This window comes from Vulpes vulpes, chromosome 1, assembly GCF_048418805.1.
Source record: "Vulpes vulpes isolate BD-2025 chromosome 1, VulVul3, whole genome shotgun sequence".
In the NCBI taxonomy this organism is placed as follows: Eukaryota; Metazoa; Chordata; class Mammalia; order Carnivora; family Canidae; genus Vulpes; species Vulpes vulpes.
The window spans coordinates 163775650-163791639 of NC_132780.1; the positions used below are offsets into that span (position 1 = coordinate 163775650).

The 15990-nt window shown below is 35.3% G+C and overlaps 1 protein-coding gene and 1 pseudogene across 2 annotated transcripts in view; both read left to right on the plus strand.

Moving 5' to 3' along the window:
* Positions 1 to 15990, plus strand: part of KCNQ5 (potassium voltage-gated channel subfamily Q member 5) — a 509851-nt gene that overhangs the window by 81099 nt on the left and 412762 nt on the right. The window lies entirely within an intron of this gene.
* Positions 3945 to 4043, plus strand: LOC112914286 (U6 spliceosomal RNA; annotated as a pseudogene).

Here is a 15990-nt window from a genome sequence, read left to right on the forward strand (position 1 = left end):
ATTGTCTAGGGAGAACATTTCAGGAAAAGAGAAATGGGTCTAGAAGGAAACCTTGAAGAATGGCAACATTCATAGGTTGGGTAGAACATACAGAGAAACAGCAAAGGAACACTCAGAGACAGGAAGAAAATCAGTCAAGTCTGAGGTACATGATGCCAGGGGGAAATACTGTTTCAAGAAGAAAGGTGAGTTTATCCTCCGGAGTGAGGTGGCATGCAGCAGCAAGTCTGCCTATGAAATAAACACTTCTGAATACTAGCAGCTAAAAAGGCTTTAAAATACTTGAATTTATTTATCACTGTTGTCAATCTTTGAATCAAAAATTCGATTGCTTATGTGCAAGATTTACCGCAGATAATAACAGTCTCTTAGAACCACATCTCTGACACATTCTCAGCATGGATGTGTATATAATTACATCACCATTCTTTGCATTAAATTATGATCTTAACGACAGTTGCACATAATGTATTCAAGTAATAGAATACCAATAGCTTTTCTTGACAAGTTCACTTGAAGTCTTCTCTCTGGATGAAAGCTCAACCACTTATTGCCTTATTGTCTCCTTCCCTCTCTCTTTTTATTTCACTCTGTGCTTCCCTATACTGCATAACAAAGACTTTACCAGCTTCATGCATAACTACATGATGAATCATAATTAAGATTTGAATAAATGATAAAAATAATTTTATTTCGCCACCTATGTACTATCCACAAAAAGATAGACTAATTAATTAATTAATTTTGTGACTATAATTTGTCTAATCCTAATTATTCTCATATAGATTCTCTGCCTTGCAGAAGAGCTATATGGAACTCTCTGGGGACATTTCTCATCTCATGAACATAGTTTTCTTATAGCTAAATTGGAGTCACAGACCTCAATTTAGAGATCAAGAATATTCAGCAGAAAATCCTACCTCTCCATTTCATCTGCATGGCATCTTCCTTGAGGTAGATAACCCACTTGACTATTAGATGTTATTATCTGTAACAGAATATATAATAAGGAGAAAAGTCATTAATTAGTCCTTGGTTTAGATCTCAACTGTAGATTGTAAATAATTAGTTAAAAGAATATTTCTTTCTCCCTGCTTTATTTTTCTTCAGTACACTTAACCTACTTGAAATTTTATTATATGTATATTACTTTATTTGGCTTCCAAAGGAAGATAATCCACACGAGAACAAAAACATTGTCTCTCTCGTGTTCGTTGCATCCTCACACTCAAAACTATGCCTAACATATTGTAGGAGCTTGGTAATATTTACAGAATGAATAAATAAGTAGATGCCTAAAGCCTGATGGTGGGAGATAGATCTAAAATGCTGATTGAGTTTGCAATTTAGTATGAAATGCAATTCCTGATATCAAGTCACCCTTTTGAAATCCAGGCAACATTTTGGCTTGTTAACATCTTTAACTGACCTCTCCTAAGTGTCAGCCCTGCATCTGATGGTTCCACATGAAGATCCAAAAGGTGCTTTGAACTCAAGGTATCCAAAATACCCTTCTTTTTTGTTTTCTACTCCCACTACTCACACCTACTTCTCCTCAAGGCCTTTCTTACCACCTTTTACATGTTCCTTTGAGTCAAAAACACCTCTCTCTCCTTCAGATATTCAACCAATCACCAAATTCTATGAATTCTGCCTTTACAATGTTTTTTATATCCACCTCCCAAACCATTTGGCCCTGCCCTGGTTCATCGGATAAGTAACTCCTGTTTCCTGACAATTGCAATGCCTTCTAAGGACTTCTGGTGCCTCTAGTCTCTTTTTTGTCCAGACAATATTCCATATTCCATATAGTCCACACCTAAGTCATGTGAACATTAATTAATCAATAAACAAAATTAATTTTTTTTAGTGTTCTTTCTAGGCTCAAGGAATAGTCTAAGGCCAAATGGGGCTCTTTATCTCATAGAAAGTCGTAAAGACTAGATAGACTCATGTCACTGTCCTCAAAAATGTTCAAAGACTTCCTATTTATAGTGTGTAAAACTTAATCCCTTAAGATGATATTCCCAAACCCTCTTCTTGCCTTTCTAGTTTTATCTCACATCCTTCCTAAACACAAACACTTTATCTACTTCCTCTGTTGTTTCCAGAAGAGGTATGCACTTCCATCCTGAGTTGTCTTTCATCATCTCATCCCTCTAACTGGAATGATTTCCTCTTTCCCCTTACACATGTGATAAAATCCTATTCATTCTTAGATGCCTAACTCAAATGTCTGTTCACCTGTGAACCATTGTCCACTACCACAGGAAGAATTAAGTCTTTTTGATCACAGACTTCATTTATTCCTCTGTAAGTGCACTTACTTCTGCTGTGGAGTAGGTTCTGAGCACCTTAAAGACACATGCTCTTGGTGAGTCCATCTTTTTACTTAAAGCTTCTTATTACTAAGCCTTAATTTCTCTACTTATTTGATATTTCAAGTTTATATGAAATTATATTCCTAAGGAGTTCCTAGGTTCCCTCCAATATGTTCTATAAAGTGCGAGCCACAATTGTACAGTGCTAGAGTAAGTGCTGTGCTCTGTTTCTCTAAAGTTCTCAGTCTTTGAGCTGTAGCACAAGGAGCTTTGTACAGCCCATTTGGTAGGAGGGCTTACACCAACTTCAAAGTTCAAAATGGAAATGGATCCTCTACTAAACTGAACAGGATCCTCATATAACGTCCTATGTAATATAGTTGAATACTTCCCTTTTTTTCTCTGACATAGCTCAGAAGCAGTTGCCTGTGTACTTTATGCCTGATATTGTGTGATTACATAAAAATCGTTTTGTCGTAAATATGGATAGTGTTAACCTTGGGTATTATTTGGTAGCTACTGTGATTTCACTAATGACCATCAATTCAGAGCTTAATTGTCAATTAATATATGCCAGAGTGCCATATACTGGCTAATTTCCGTCAGTTTCTAAATGATAACTGCTAATGTCAAGGCAGTTCAAAAATAGCAAAAACTTGATTTCCCCTTAATATCCTGAGAATCATATTCATGGGCACCAGGGAGTCTGGACAATAAATCTGATGGATTCTTGCCATAATATTTAGAATAAACAAATTAATGCTACAAACAGTTTTCTTACAGGAGATAATAAAGGAAATGGGCAAACAAAAAGAAATGTTTTTGAGGAAAAATAGAGCTTCTGTGAGCAGATGAATTGCTTTTGTAAATTAGATGGAACTTTTTAAATGTAGGCAAGATTTTTTTTTAATTATACAGTTTAGCTAAATAATGTAGTATCTGTTCCTATCATTAAATAGTTGTCTTTCTATTGGGGTCAAAATTGATGTTTAAGTATGTTTTATGACAGAGAAGTGTTTGCCAAATTATTTACTAGTAAATATTTCTTTAATTGGACTGAAGTGAGTGAGAGTGTGATTCATCCCTAAAGTGGCCAATTTCAAGCAGGTCATTGCAGGGTGAGTGTGAAGATTAACTCCCATCTCTGTACCTACCAGTGAGATCATTAAAGAACACGTGTGGTGCTTGTAGCTCACAAACTAGCCAGTATAAGAGTATGTTCACAGTACAATAAGGTTCTCCCAACCTGTCCCCACATTAGATTCCTTGAGGTTTGGCTTTCTTTCACCTTTCAGATTTCAGGTGTTGATCACAGTTCTTGTCTTATACACTGCAGGCTTTCAGTGAATGTTTGCCTTTTGATTATTACAAAGGCTTTCTTGATACAAAGGTTCAGATAATAACCTGAAGCATGGGACGAAATGGGTGATGAGTGGAAGAAGCCAATTCTAAATTTTGCTGAGATCAACTCCTGCCCTCACATAGTAGTGAGCCTCTTTGGTACCTCACTAAAATGTAAAGAGGATAGACCCTCCTCCTGACTGAAGCCATGTACTGTCTTAATAGACTATGTAATTTATTTTTTGGGTTTTTGGGGGTTTTTAATAAAAATTGTATATATTTGTGCTCACTTCAGCAGCATACATACTAAAATTAGAATGATACAGAAAAGTTAGCATGCATAAGGTTGACATGCAAATTTGTGAAGCAATCTTTAGTTTTATAAGAAATATCGTTAATGATATGTAACAACTTTGTATGATGACAGAAGGTAACTAGATTTATCTTGGTGATCATTTTGTAATGTATACAAATTTGAATCACTATGCTGTACACCTGAAACTAGTATTATATATCATGTCAACTACACTTCAGTTTAAAAAAGAGATCTCATGAACAACAGGTGTTCAAGAGTTCCTTTCCTTAAGATACTGTGAATCAGATTTTGTGAAGTTGAGCCAAATAATTTGAGTACAGTGCCTAACTTACTCCTCTCAGATAATCTACATAAAATACAATATTGCTAAATAAATTCTGGTTTTAGACTAAAAAGTGTATATTTAAGATGGATAACATGATGTTTTGATATACATATATCATAGTGAAATGAATACTATAATCAAGATAATTAATATATCCATCTCCTCACATAGTTACCTTTTCTGTGTGTGTAGTGAGAACACCTACAAATTTCCAGTATACAATGCTGTGTTGTTAATTTTAGGCACCATACTGTACATTAGATCTCTAGTACTTATTCATCCTGTGGAACTGCTTACTTTGAAATATAGACACACCCAAATTTTAAAAAGGGAAATCAATTATAAGATGACATTTATGAAATATTTTTAAAATAATATTTGGTTTTATGCAATCATATTTTAATGACAATTAGATAATCCAATAGTATGAAATTCTAGTGATATCTCATACTGAGTTCTTAAAAAGAATAATTCTTTCACAGTATCTGAATACCCTCATAGTATGGAAATTTTTCAAGTCTTGAGAAATCTTGTATCTAAAAATAATTTCCCTCTGTAGCATATATTGATTGTAGCCAATCAATTGATTGGCTGTATAAGATATGGTATGTGTGTGCGGTCACATGTTTTTATTCATTTATTACTTATGAATGAACTATCATAACTGTAGCATATATCAAATTCAGAAGTTCACAATTGGTATTTGTGGTATAATTACTTTTATATTGTTACATGTAAAATCATGAAAATATATTTGAGATTGTAATTGAGCACCTATTTTAAGTTAATAAGAACTCTTGTACAGTTTAAGGATGAAATACAGTGAGAACATTTGTCTAGTAACATTAGAGTCCACATCCAGAAACATTATGTGTATCATAGTGTTGCTATCTTAAACTTTACATATCTTTCCTGTTCTTTTACTTAATGCAAACATTTTTATAACATAATACACATATTTAAAGAAAGTACATTATTTAAAATACATCATATTTTATTAACTTAAAACAATAATTTTATGAATGTCACCTAATAAATGAAACCTCTATTCTAAAAAATTCTCAAATGATATTTAAACATCAAGAAGTCTTATTATCAGGGGTTTGACATAAACAAACAAATAGCAAACTACATATGTATATTTGTAAGAAAGACCTAAAAATTAAAGGAAGTGATGTAAAGAATTGGTTGTGAGGGAGGCAGAATTCTAAGTTGAATTTAAAGAACTAGATCAGATCGAACACGGGTCAATTCTCTGTTTTCTATAGACCCTCTAGGGGACATAGTTCCTAAATATTTTAAATTTTAATACATTTAATACAGGGGATCCCTGGGTGGCTCAGTGGTTTAGCACCTGCCTTCAGCCCAGGGTCTGATCCTGGAGACCTGGAATCGAGTCCCATGTCGGGCTCCCTGCATGGAGCCTGCTTCTCCCTCTGCCTATGTCTCTGCCTCTCTCTCTCTCTCTCTGTGTCTTTCATGAATAAATAAATAAAATCTAAAAAAAATAATACATTTAATACATTGTATTAGTTTATAGATTATTTTATCTCTATTATTAAAATTATGTTTCACTTCTAAATATGTAATTTTGAAAGGTTTGCAGCCATGCCTTATGTCTGATTTCTTTAGGGCAAAAAATAATATAATATTCTTTTAAGAATGCATCTTTAAATGATAAGATATTGAGATTTAAAAATACATACATTTCAATATCATAATAGAGTTGATCTTAACAATAGTTACCATAATAAATTTTCTAATTACTCAAATGATATTACTATTATTCAGAATTATTTCAGAGCTTTTCTTTGGATTTGCCTTTATAACAAAGTTATGAAACACATTAAAAAATGTCTAATATGTTACAGTTGCATCTTGTTCTTAACCCAAATGTCATTGCCCACCTTGATTATTTGTATTGTTATCATAAGGGACTCCAAATGCCCTTTTACAGTCTCCTAAAATATAATTCATTCTTTGAGTATATTTAAAAGAATGGGACACAGTTCCAAAGGAAATTAAAAAGTAGTTTTGAAATATTTAAAAGACTGCTCATGAAAATAAATGTGTAATCTCACAAAGTAACTGTTTTATAAAGGAAATTGATTGGCTGTATAAGATATGGTATGTGTGTGCAGTCCTATGTTTTTATTCATTTATTACTTATGAATGAACTATCATAATAGTATAAAAACTATTCTTAGCATCAAAAAGACATTTAAAATGTTTCTCTTTTTGTTACAGGGTTTTTTTTTTCTTAATTGAATATTCATTTGGCTTTTTTGCAATAGCAAAAGCAGCAGGTGAAACCCTGCTTTAGAGGCTTCTCCATGGTCTTTAGTTAATTAATTAATATTAATTAATTGTTAATCTCATTAGAAGCTTTAATTGTTAATTAAATTAACATTAATTTAATTGTTAATTTCATTAGAAGCTTTACTTTTTGCAAATCAATTCTGGGCACCACATTTGGTAAAGACTGGGTCTATAGCCACAAGATTAAACTTATTTTCACATTTTTATGACATAAGTAAGACCACATCTGTTTGATTTGCTGATATATTGCTGTCATAATATCCATTATATAGAAGGTGTTCAATTACTGTCTGCTGAGTGGATGTCAGACACACACCTTGTCATTTTTAGGTCTCCTAAAAATGTTATTTTAGAGACATGTTCAACTTTGGTGAGGTGAGAGAAATCTGTATCTTAATCAAAGCAACCTTTAGAGAAGAGTTTGCAGGGATGCTTATATATAAAACATAAACCTCTTATTCTACTTTAGCCACTGTTTCCCCAGTGCCATCTCAAAGCAGCAATTTAAATTCATTTATGCATTTCATCAACACAGTGTTTATTAAACAGCTACTATAAGCCTAAGAGTATTCTAGGGACTGGGAAAATAGCTATAAACAAAATAGACCTCCCATGGAGTTTGCATTTTAATGGGGGCAAATGATGATTCTTGAAGATATTGTATTGTGAGCATTTTTCTGATTATTGACAAAACATGAGTAACGATCCCAATGTTGTGGGGTCTCACTGGCATAACTTGGTGAGCTTCATAAACTGTATCACAAAAAAAGAGTGCTGCTTACCCAGTTTAAGCAAACTAGACAATTTGGATGCCTAACACCTAGTGTTCTTTCACCAGTGCTGTAATGATTTGCTTAAGAGGAATGGTTGACCACTTTGAACTCACCAGGAGTTACCAAATAATGTCTTCACTGGGATATCATTCTTGGATGACATATACTTTTAGAAAACAGCACATGTGAAATGTTAGTATAGGAACAGTTCTTTTTGGCACAATCTTTAAGGCTTTGGGCTTTTTCTTAGCGTTGGCCACATACTTAAAGTGATGACAGCATCACCTGAGTCCTTAACTTAGAATCCATCTCCATGAGGCTGCTGCTAGATATTTTAATGTACATTTAAACCATAGAAATAAAAACTGAGTGAATACTTTTGTTTATGCATTTACAAATGAGTTTCTCTAAAAACATGAAAAAAATCCTCCTAGCACTAAAGAGATGTTTGAGAAATTGTTTTTTGAAGACCATTTGTTTAGTAGATATTCACTTAGCTTTTATAGTTCAGTATTAAAAACAGTAGCTAGAGTCCTGCCTTGGAATGTTCCCTAGCATAACCTCTCGTGACTCTCTTTCTTGCAAATATCACACTACCAATCACTTCCCGTAAATGTCTATGTTCCACATGTGCACCCCTTCCAAACCTTACAGCCACCCCCAAGCACACAAAATGTATAAAGTACCTGTATGTTTTTACTGATTTGCTTTGGCTAAGAGCAAAGTACCTGTATGTTTTTACTGATTTGCTTTGGCTAAGAGCAATGAAGAGATTCCTTGCTTTACATTGCTAAAATTTTCCTTTGAGTAGCTTTCCTGAGAAACTGAGGTTGCCCTGGTAGCCAGCATTTACTTTTTTTTTTTCTAGATTCCTTTTGATAACCATGATCTTATAAAAGAGCTCCTCTGAACTGATCTCTAAGAGAGCTTGAATAGTTATGTTGTGAACGTGGGCTTCATCCTTTGCTGGTCTGCCTACTCTGCTTGCCACTTTTCCATCAGCAGTTGGTGGCATTCAGCAGCAGCTGCCTTATCTTCATCTTGCTTTTCACTTGAAGATTTGGGAGCTAAGCCAGGTCTTGAGATTGTTCCCTTCTGCTTCTTCTTACGGTCTTATTTGAAATCCTTTCATATATTTGGGGGGGGGTACCCAGACAAGAAAGGACAAAAACATGACAGTTTTTCCCACTCCCCAATATAAGTCCCATTTTTAGGCCTGCTTTTATAATTGGTAGTGTTTCTCATCAGTTGCTCTTTTTGTATTGAGATGTAAAAATATTCTAGTTTTGTTTTCTAAAAATAGCTTCTAAGAAATAATTCAAACATGGATGTAAAATGCAGTTAGTTGAAAAAAAAAGAGATACTACTGGAATCAGGGGAAAATGTATTCATTCATTTATTTATTTATTCATTCATTCATTCAAAAACTATTGAGCATCTACTATTTGGTTGGGTCTGTGGGGCATGCAAAGATGAACAAGACATAATTGTACTCCCTTAAAACATGCAATCTAGGTGGAAAAATTGCAATCTTGCCCTGTACCAGCAGGTATCTGAACTCCACGCAGATTTTTAGACCCCTACTATGCTAGGTTTTCTAATGGAAAGTGTTATTCTTTCTTCCCTTGGAGAAGGCTAATACTCTCTCCTCTCCCCAAAGATGAAGGACATTGAGGTAGAAGACAGAGGTAGAGACCTCTCTAGACATTAGGCATCCCTTGCTGTTCTAGTCCACCTTATTTTGCTTCCAAAAATAACCCTGCTCCAAAGCCCCTCTTGTAGGTTCTTCTGCGTACATACTAAAACTTAAGTAAGAAAAAAAAAAAAGAATAAAAAATTTTAAGTAACTGAATTCCAGCTATATACCAGCAATATTTCATTCAATTCTCACACCAGTGAGATGAGGCAGATATTTTCCTGATAAAAAATCTGGGTATTGAATGCCCAAACCAAGTCAGGATTCAAAGCCAGGTCTATGTGACTCCAAACCCATACTCACTTTTTTTAGTGTTATAACTTTGTGGCATCCTGCTTAGAGGTCCTTCTCTGAAGGTGGCATTTTTTCTTGGCAGTGGTGTCCCCGTGGGCCCTTTAAGGGTAGTTCTCGTAGGTTTCTCTCTAGTGTCGCTGATGACTTCTTTGCTTCCTTGAGCAATTCCTCAGAGATTGGACAGCACAGTGTTACTCTGCCATTATCATCTCCGGAATCCTCTAGTGCTGGCAGCAGTTCCCTAGGCCTCTCCCAAGGTATTTCCTCAAGGATAGACACCCTTGACTTAGGCCTTCCTGGCTTTATGGCATACAGCCAGCATCTATCATTCATTGTCCCAGACCACTGAAGGATGTGGCAAGAATCTCAAAGTCCTCTTAATTCCCATCCTTCCTATGCCTGATACATAACTAAAATCTGGTGGTGACTCAGTAAATGTTGAGTCAATGTTAGAGACATGATCCAAAGCCATCTATTTGTCTGGTACCCGAGGCAGTGCTCACTATCATTCCTCCATTTGGCCTCTGAAGTGTCCTTTGTCCCATACTAAGAAGCTTCAGAACCTGTACTTTTTAGTCACTGTGTCAGCTTTTTATAGTTTCAGTATCCTATCAATTGCTTTTTACTGCTATAAAAGTGAGTGCACAGCTCACTTAACCTTCTGGTAGGTTTGCTGCTTTTAATCTGCCATGGAATGGATGCTTTTCACATTTTATCTAAAATGAGAGATGACAAAGGCTCCTAAGGAAGGACTTCTGTGCATTCACCTAAGTTTCTGAATCTATCAAATTCTTGCCTGTTCTGAGAAATTTTTTTTGCTTCCTCCTTGACTCAGTTACATCATGTTAGTTGTGTTGCTGTACCCTTGGAATAAGTGGTAAAGGATTTTTTCTTTTCCCTTTATTCCCACAGATTCTAGGCAAGGTATAAGCGTGTAATTTCCTTCAATTTCTTTCTTATTTAGCCATTTTTCAGCCAAAGAACTTTCTGATGATATAAAGAAGTCCTTTTTCAGGAAAGCATGATCAAATCAATGTGGAGTGATTTGTGATATTTGATGTGCTTCATTAATTGCTATAACATAAAACTCCTGGAAGTATAAAACAATGAGGATCTTAGAGATTATTTTGTCTGGCCCTTTTATTTTCCGATCAGAAAAATGTAGTAGACCATGAAGATGAAGGGCTGTGTTCAAGGTTCCAGAGATAGTGGGCCTAGAGCCAGGATAAAATCCCAACCACTGATTCTTAGTTCATTGTTCTCCCTCTCTCCATTCTTATTTCTTCTTCTTAGAATCAGGTATATCTATTAAATGATTATAGATTTTTTTAAAGATTTTATTTATTTATTCATCACACACACACACACACACACAGAGAGAGAGAGAGAGAGAGAGAGAGAGAGACACAGGCAGAGGGAAAAGCAGGCTCCATGCAGGGACACTGATGTGGGACTCGATCCCGGGACTCCAGGATCACGCCCTGGGCCAAAGGCAGGCGCTAAACTGCTGAGCCACCCAGAGATCCCCCGATTATAGACTTTATATTTAAATTTATGAGTATAGTGGTTTCCATCCTGTTGGTTAGCGTCCTGCAGAGGATAAAGCAGCGAAGTAGGAAGTGTATAAATTTAGAACCCAGATATACAGGGACCAAATATCAGTTCAGTCATTTTCTGCTGTGATATTGGACAAGCTGTTTAATCCTCTAAACCTTAGTTTTCTCATCTGCAAAACAGAGCTTATAATAATAACAACCATGGAGTGAGAGTTAAATGAATTGATTACTATATAGTGCTTAGAACCGTGCCTGGCCCATAGTAGATATTCAATAAGAGAGATGCACAAGAATTATCATATGTCTTCTCTTTTATCTAAAACAGCTACCTATTTTCCCTATAAACTTAAAATAATGACTTTTTGTTATATGGCTATTACTTTAGGTTTTTGATAAGTCCCACAAACAAATAAGTTTATAAATAGGTTTAAAGTGTGCATTTGATTTTCATGGTCTTTTTGTTTTTTAATCTGGATCTGATTCTCTGAATGAAGCTGCAGAGAAGTGAGTGTGTGTTTACAAAGGCATTTAAGTGTCATAGACTAGCATTTCTTAAAGCATGGTCTTAGATCACTCGCATAAGAATCATTTGGGAGAAAAAAAAAAAAAGAATCATTTGGGAGGCTGGGTTTCAAAAAAAAGGAAGATTTCTGGACTTCACTACAGACCTGATGAATGAGAACTCTAATTATGAAAGGGCCTAGGAATCTCTATTTTATGACAAACTCAAAATTTGATTTTCATACACTCTAATTACTGAGAACCACCACTATGGATGAATCGGGGTTTGTTTTTTTTTTTAGATTTATTTTTTGAGAGATAAAGAGAGAGTGCACAAGCAGGAAGAATGGCAGAGAGAAAGGGAGATATTCCCAAGCAGATTCCATGCTGGCACAGAACCCAACTTGGGGCTCGATCCCACTACCCTGAGATCATTACCTGAGCTGAAACCAAGAGTCAGATGTCCAACCAACTGAAACACCCAGGCACCCCCATATGAATCATCTTAAATTGTCAGATTACTTAACCTAAAATATTACCTTCATTATGCTATTTCCTTGTTTTTGCTAATCTCCAGTTTGGCAAGGAGGGAGGTCCACTATCAGGTTGTTTGTATTTGTCTATGTTGTCTTGTGAAGGCGTGAAAATGTCTCCCAAAAGATGTCCATGTCCTAATAGCCAGAATTTGGAAATAAGATACCTTAGAATATGGCAAAAGAACTTTGCAGAAGTACTTAAATTAAGGATCATGTGATGGACATTATCCTGGCTATCAAGGTGAGTCCATGTAATCACAATGGTATTTGTAAGAGAGACAAGATGATCAGATAGAATGTGAAGATAGAAGCAAGAGATTGGAATGATGGCAGGAAGGAGTCCTGAGCCAATGCATGCAACATCTAGTAGCTGAGAAAGGAAAGGAAACAAATTCTCCCCTCACGGCCTCCAGAAGGAACCAACCCTGCTGACACCTTGACTTTAGCCCAGCGAGAGTAATTTTGGACTTCTAATTTCTAGAACCATGAATTACTAGATCTGTGCTCCTTTAATGCAACATATTTTGTTGCAGCAGCAATAGAAAACTAATACCTTAGTTTTCTACAACTGTTCATCTTTTCTGATCCTTGGCTCCTCTTTCACTGGTTCTTGCACTCTCCCTCAACCTGGTCTTGTGCTATCTCATCTCTGAACTGTGCTCACTTTTCACTCACCAAGGATACACTTTTTGTTGTTGTTCTCCTTCTGTCAGTTCAACTACTTTTTCAAAGATCCTTTCTCCTATTTGCATGAGAACCTTCCTTGACACTCCCAGGCAGGAGTTATTTTCCCTTTTCTGAAGTTGAGAGGCAATCAAGACCTGCAATTTATTGTGCATCCAGTTATGAAAATCCCCATCTGGGGATGGGTAAGCACAAAATCTTTCAAATCAGAATTCCTAGGTTTGGATCCTGATTCTACCATAACCACCTCAGAAAAGTTCCTTAAACCCTCAGAAGGTCTGAAGGTCTGAAGGTCTGAAGGTCTGTCTTCTTCTGAAGACAGAAGTCTCTGTCTTCATTTCTGTCAACCTCAGATGATTGTGAAGTCTAGAGATGCTTCACATAAAAGTGAATTGGCATGATGACTAAATCAGAGTAAGGACTCTATATGTGTCGGTGATTATATGAATTGTTGTTCAGCATATCTCAGATTATTATCTTGAAGAGCTATTATTCAACCATATTGTTTACATTTTAATGTGTTTGTATTTTTGTTCCCCTATCTGATAACTCCATGAAAGTAAGCATGATAATAATTTTAACAACAAATAACAATAATAATAGCAAAGTGATATAATGAAAGGAGCACTTTTTATGATTTTTTTATTGAAGTTCAATTTGCCAACATATAGTTTAACACCCAGTGCTCATCCCATTGAGTGCGCTTCTTAGTGCCCGTCACCCAGTTACCCCATCCACCTGCCCACCTCCCTTTTCACTACCCTTTGTTCATTTTCCAGGGTTAGGTCATGTTTTGTCACCCTCTCTAATTATTCCCACTCATTTTCCCTCTTTTCCCTTATAATCCCTTTCACTATTTCTTATATTCTATATATTTCTTATATTCCCCATATGAGTGAATCCATATGATGATTGTCCTACTCCGATTGACTTACTTCACTCAGCATAATACTCTCCAGTCGGTTTTAGAAGACATTGTTTCAGTTCTACTAGCTTTGCAATTTACTGGCTGGCTGTCTTACAAGGAAAGAAACTGAATTTCTTCATCTGTAGAATGGGAATAATAATGGTATTTAACTCTTAAAATTGATTTCAGGTTTAGGTAAAATGATCAGTTTAAATCTTAGCACCTAGAATATAGTGAGAGTTGAGTATCTGTTAACCATTACTAATGGTAATCAGTATTTAATTTTCTTGTTAATTGTCTTTACTCTGTAATTAATTTTGATAGTCCTGTTACTTTATATATAGCAATAATATGAGAATGACGGGAAGAAAATTGGTATATGTCTAATATATTGTGCTTTGCCCTCAGATGTGTTGTAGACCATGAGTCCCACAGGCTTTTAGGGCTTGCTGTTGAAGCAGTGCTCAAACTGCAAAAGTGTGTAGGAAACATGTAAAACTTGGCTGCTTTCCTCCCTCCCTCCCTCCTTTCCTCTCTCCCTTTCTTCCTTCCTTCCTCTCCTTCATCTCAGGTGATTGTATGAATAGTTCGGTATTTTAAGTACTTGAATACATTAGATTTTGGAACCATGTTTGCAAAAAAAAAAAAAAAATCTGTGATTCAATACATTGCCATTCATCATTACCTTCCCTTTACAACCCTTCATGCTATTTTAGTGCAGATGAGAGCTCTCCTATCCCAGCTAATTTGAATTCATTTTTCAAAGGAGAGTTCATAAGTGACTATGCTAAAATTAAGGTCTATTACATCTTCTGCACTTCCTTTGTCTGCTAGTGTTATAATATGATTTTTAAGTAATTGGGTTTCTTTTGACATGATTTCTTATTTAGAAACTCTGGCTTATTTGCAAGCCTTTTTATCTATACATGTTTATATATTTTATATAGATATTTTCTCCCTGGTTGCCATTTAATTATTTTAGAGAGACTTGGAATTACTGATTTTTATTTAAGCATATAAAATAGCTGCATATCACTAAGTAAATATGATACAAGAAAGCTAGGAAAATTTGGTAGTAAATATTTTTGTCATTAAAAGCAAGAAGGGAAAATGAAACTAATTCCTATAAAGAAAATATAAGTATATTTACATGTGCTAAATAGATGCCTCAGAACTCATGCTTTGTCACTTATTATTTTTAAAGTGAGGAAAGATTACCTCTTCTTCTTATTCCTTTGGCCACTTTTACTCAAAGATTTACTTTTGTAATTTAGGCAATCAAATTGAAAGGTAACTGGGAATTTCCCTCATGACCTGTGGGATAGTCTATTCTTTGTATAGTCTTCCTAGAATACAAAATGGCATCACAGTGCTTACAGGCCTTCCTTGGCAACCCTTTCTTAATTATCCAGTGCCTTGGAAAATTGTTCATTTTGCCTTAAGGAGATATTCTGACTCTAGAATTACACACACACACACACACACACACACACACACACACATGCACATGCGTGCGCCAAGTGAATTTAAAGTGAGAAATGGAGACTTCATCTGACAAAATAGAAAATGTTTACCCTGTTGAGAGATTTATGGCCCCATGTTCTCCCTGGCCACAATGCATGAGTGCCATGACTAAGAAATGAGAGGCAGTGCTGAACGAAAACCACACTACTTACAGACTTGGTGAGAGTAATTTTACTCATGAATAAGCAACAGCTCGTGCTTGTGCAAAATGTCCATCTGTGTCCTCTCATTGTGGCTCTCTCTCTCATTAAAAAGAAGCATCTGAAGCCAAATAGAAAATATATTGTTTAATTTACCATTGATTTCAGAGCAGAAATACTAGTTTTGTTTTACCTTATAACATGGTTATATTTAACAAATTTAAACAACTCAATATAATGCTAATGTATCAGTTCATCCATTATGAAATTAACAATTAGCTTTAAAGAATATGTTAAATTTGATATCTTAAATACTAAAATAAGGATGAATTTTTACTTAAAAATTTATCTGGTTTTCCCCTAAGCATAATTTGTTTTTAAAAAATCATCTAACAGAGGATCACCTGATGGGCACAGACAATTAGGTGTCAGACTCTTGGTTTCAGCTCAGGCTGATATCTCAGGGTTGGGGATTAAGCCCTGCTTCTGGCTCTGTGCTCAGCGCACAGTTTGCTTGGGATTCTCTCTCTCCTCTTCTGCTCCTCTGCCCTCCACCCCCCACCATGCATGTGCTCTCGCTCTCTCTCTCTCTCATAAATAAATAAATAAATAAATAAATAAATCTTTGAAAAATCATCCAGTATGGCAAATTGAACACCAATAAAAAATAAACTTATAAAAAAAAGATCATCCAGTAGAGGAACAACAGTGTCTTCTCAAATAGTCTTTTTGATGTAATATCAAATTATATTGTAAT